We start from the raw sequence: 5,231 nt of genomic DNA on the forward strand, positions 1-5,231 counted from the left end.
GAATATATTGGCAAAGCCCTGAAAGCTGCTCACGTCTCACATGATTATGTAACTACAGGGTGCTGTTTACAGAGTATAAGAGATTGTACTCACTTGTGTTTTTGGCTGCACTCTCCTGCGTTCCGGTTTAGTGTTCAACCACAGGGGAGCGCAGGCCCAGGTGCATCTAATCATTCTTTAATGGGGCGTCCTCACAATGACGCAAGTAAGCGATGAACACAGGAGGAAGGGGCCTACTCTCCACTGCAACTGAATGGATTGAAATGGAACACAGCCCAAAACGCTCATCTGTAAGAGCCCTAAATTATGACGAAATTTTTCACACGTGACACAATAATATTATTTTAGAATAAAGGCTTCACACTTATACACCATTCCTTTCATTCATGGGTCCCTAGTTCAATACCGATATCAGGAACTCTTCTAATTTTCATTTGTACCTGCTTACACATACATGTAGGCATGGTATACAGGTGTTAAATGCGAACGGTTGAGAGAAAAGCCAAAGCACTTGCCACCGGTATTTTATAGGGATGTACCGATGCACTGTTTTCTTTCCCATCCCTTAATTGCATTTGCAAATTAGGATTTGGTTGGTTATTTGGCCGAATCTTTCACAAAAGATTTGGCCAAATCCAAAATTGTGGATTCGGTGCATTCCTAGTATTTTAGGCTGCAGAAAAAAATTATACAGATTTAAATTGTTTCAGTAAATCTGGGGTCTCAAGTACAGTTATTGCCCCCTATGCAGAAATTATACCTAAATACAAAAATAGATTTCAGTAAGTATCTGCTAGAATACAACTATCATATACAATCATTATCTAGTATAGTGGCCACCAGAGCTGGGCCAAGCTTGGTGGGCTGGAACAAGGTGAGGCAGAGCACACTCTGGTTTCTTTCATAGAGAAGGCCTGGTGCACAGTATAGAGAGTATGGCAACCCCCAATATATAAATGAAGTAGAAATACGCTGGCACTCAAGGCAAGTAAAATGCAGGGTTACCCCTTGCCAATTATTTTTGTGCGGCAGCTTGGTGGGCACTCTAGGCAACCCAGCCAACTGCTTGTTCATGTGGTGGGATCATGCAGCAGCGCCAGAGCATGTGGTTACGATCTTCAGCACGGAGAAGGCCTGGACTAGGGGTAAGAAAATGCAACAGGTATGTGCCCAGCTCCCCCTTCACCTTTGTGTCCTAGGCGTGCTTCTGCTGCCTATATTTTATCCAACATGGCCATTACACAGGGTCAGTAAATATATACAGTATACACACTCGATGAAAGCTATGACCTGTGTGTTCAAGCCCTGAGTCCCTCACACTCCAAATGAACAAACTTCAAATATAATTCTTATCTGCTATATTGGTTGGAACTTGCCAATTGATGTCAGTGGTCCAGGTGCAGCAGCCCTGAGTCCGTAGCAAGAGGAAAGATCCAGTACAGCAAACGTTGTAGGTTGTGCCAGACCACCAATCCAAATTAATGGTTAAAAGACAATCTATATTGGAACAATAAAAATATAAATGCTTGATGCGTTTCGTGTCCTGCACTTATTCATAAACATAAATCATCAGCTTATGAATAATGGTCCAATAAAAATTTTGTCTTTTAACCATTAATTTGGATTGGTGGTCTGGCAGAGCACAACCTACAACGTCTGGCATACTGCCTCTTCTGCATACCCCTAGTTCCGGCCCTGGTGGCCACAACCAACCTTTGGTGGCAACATAGTGAATATCAAGGGGCTGCTAGGGCAGTTTACATAATGTTAAGCCTTTAATTTGCAATATACATAAAAAGTATTTTATTAACAAAGCCCCCAAATCAGTATATATTTTGCCAACCCTATGGCTCTTGCTGAGCTATAACATCCAATAAAGAAGTGAATTCCATGTGTTATCAGATTTCTACATCCACATAAAATAGAATAAATGACATTACATTGCATTCAAACCATTTGCAGGCAACATTCCTACCTAGGTACCCATAACAGACAGACAGTCAGACTGACAGTCAGACAGACAATAGTTACACATTACAGACAGAGGGCCTTGAATTCAGCCGATACATTGTGTTTAAAGGGGAACTATCGGGAAAATGAACATTAAATATTAGCTTCGTCATACTGAAGAAACTTTCTAAATACAATCAATTAAATATTCTGCATTGTTTCTGAAATAATCAAGTTTGTATCTATCCCTCTCTCAGCATCTGTTTCTCTTTATTCTGTCTTCATGCAGCAGTTGGGTGTCAGATGAATGATCCAATATATCTTACAGGGTGGGGGCTTCCTTTTCTAGCAGATGAATTAGAGCCCATTAAAATAACTGATTCCAGTACAAACAGAATCTAACAAAATAATTGCCTGAATTCTGAATGTAGAGAGACAGGATTTCTGGTGATTTTAATAGAGTGAGCTCTAAACTAGGGGTAGGCAGCGTAGGCATGTGCCTAGGGTACAAAGCTTTGGGGGCGCCAGGCACATACCTTCTCTGCCTCTGCTACCCCCTAGTCTCTGCCCTGGTCGGCGTGTGGGGACTTTTTCGAACATGCGCGCTCTCCCTTTAGCGCCGCCGGTTTAGTCACGCATGCCTAGGGTGCCTGGCTGGGCTGGCCCGGCGCTGGCTCTAATACACCTTCTTTGCAAAAGGAGCCCCCTATAAGATATGTTGGATCTAACTGTCAATGATTATCTGACACCCAACTTCTGCATGAAGACAGAATGAAGAGAAACAGATGCTGAGAGAGGAATAGTGAATATAAACTTGAAACTGATTATTTCAGAAACAGTACAACATTTTTAATTGGTTGTATTTAGAAAGTTTCTTATTTCAGAATGATGAAGCTTATATTGAATTTTAATTTTCTTGATAGTTCCCTAAAAAAAAAAAAAGTCTTCTGAGCTGAAAGGCCTCTTTTGCTCCCCCCAGGCTGCTGTTCAATTATAACACTCAACTGAGGAGATGCATGTTTTTAAATTTCTTTTAGCACCTCAATATAAATCAATTTTAAAAACAATTAAATAATACTAATATAATTAAACAATTAAATAATACTAATAGAAGGGCCAAAAAAACTGAACTCATAAATTATTTCTAATTAACCATATACATTTCATATTAATTTGGTTTTGAAAGGAATTTCCGGCTCCTTTACACTATGCATAAAATGATAAATGTTGGCATTCCCCTACATCTTCCTGGCCTTTTTACTTTTACATTTCTAGGCCCTGTTTATCTGGAAATGTGGGGAGCATAAAAGAAAGTAGAAGCAAGAAGATATATAATGCATTTAGGGTGAAGAGGAAAATTGAGAGAAATGGATGACTGAGAAACAGATAAATCAGTAAAACAAAAATAGTAGTAGGGGTTATAAAGAGAAGAAAACACAAACATGAAAGGTGTCTATACGAGCAGTGTCGGACTGGCCCACAGGGATACCAGGAATACTCCCGGTGGGCCCAGGTGTCAGTGGGCCCTCATGCTGCTAAACTTTTGGCCTATTTCATGGCCATTCCGTATTCTATGAGAACAAAGTGGCTAAATAGATGGATTACTTGATTATAGTATGTAAAGAAAACAAACTAGGAGAATAGAGGTTTGATTAAAGAGATGAAGTATATTAGTACTGAGAGTGGGCCCCTGGTCTAAGGTTTTATGGTGGGCCCTCGGTGTCCCAGTCCCACACTGTATACAACTAGTACTCCTTGCTGCAGCTGCACCATTGAGCAAAATTACCCACAGGGACCCCACATTCATGAAGGGTAGGGTTGTTACCTGGCCGGTAAAAATGATGCTTGATGCAAATGTTATTAATAGGAAAAAATGACAAGAATATAGGAAGGCCAGTATTTTTTTCCAGAAAACGTGGCAACCCTAATGACAGGCCATAATAGCTATGAACCATACTTGGAAAGTTTCTTGTAAAAGAAAGTTTACAAGAATATAGATAAATGGAGGGCACACCAATCAATAAAACATTTAACAAAATGTGTTTAGAAGTGCAAAAAAACCTAAGGTTACCCTTCCATAGATTAACCAAATACTCACTATACCATATGATAGGTTTGCACACCCAGAGACAAAAAAACCCTTTATCTTAGATCTTTAATTTTTAACTATTAAAAAACAGTTTGGCAATTACAACGTTTACAGGAAAATCCAGCATACATAACAATGTTGTACATACCACCCAAAAGTTTGTATAAGGCAGAAAAAAAGCAACAAGGAGCGGATACAGCTGCCAGTAGGGTTGCCACCTGGCCGGTAAAAACGATGGTTGATTCCAATGTTATTAATAGGGAAAAAAGATAAATATATAGGAAGAACGGAATTTTTTTCCAGAAAAGGTGGCAACCCTACCTGCCAGAAATGAGAATGACCCCAACGTTTCGGCACAGCAGCCTTTGTCAAGGGGATAGGAGGATCTGCTTTACAAAGGCCGCTGTCATACCTCCCAACATTTTGCAAATAAAAAGAGGGACAAAAAAGTTGGAACATGTAGTAAAAATTTGGCAGGTTATGAAAGTTTGAACCTATTTCTGTGTTTTTTTTCCAGTTATTACAGTTTTGCTAAAGAAGGTGAATTTTAAGCTGCAAGTCTAACTTTTCCCAAGGGACCTGTTATCTTATCTTGTTACAATTACTTATTTGCTTATTTGGAAATTGTAACAACAGTATTTTATCTTGTGCTGTGGCTGTTCTAGGCTCTCTACCAAAAGCCAATTAAGTTTTTTTCTGGCTGTTCATTGCAGAGAAAAAACGGGACTTTCCAGTACAAATGAGGGACTATCCCTCTAAAAACGGGACAGTTAGGGGTCATTGGTGTATGCTGGATTGTCCTGTAAACATTGTTGTAATTGTCAAATTGTTGTTAAGCCTCCCATATCTAACCACAACATGTACATTTCTTTCAGCACTGAAAAGAGTTATCCCTCCTCATTTCATCGTGTGCTTTCAGCATAGCCGGCTCTTCCTCAAATATTTCCCGGACTGGATTTGATTTTTGGATTGCCTTTCAGAAGCGTTACATAGGGGTGTGGCCAAAAAGTGGGCGTAGGCTGTTTTGCCTCGTTTTATGAACAGATTTGTGTACTCACATTTCAGAAACCTGCAGTGTCTTCTCGGCCTCACTGCTCTCACCTCCCTATTTGCCCCTTCCAACCCGTTGAATGTTCCACCACAAGTCCATATTTGAATTTGTTACTCCCTTCCCTTAGCTCTGTCACATAGT

Source organism: Xenopus laevis, chromosome 3S, assembly GCF_017654675.1.
Source record: "Xenopus laevis strain J_2021 chromosome 3S, Xenopus_laevis_v10.1, whole genome shotgun sequence".
Classification (NCBI taxonomy): domain Eukaryota; kingdom Metazoa; phylum Chordata; class Amphibia; order Anura; family Pipidae; genus Xenopus; species Xenopus laevis.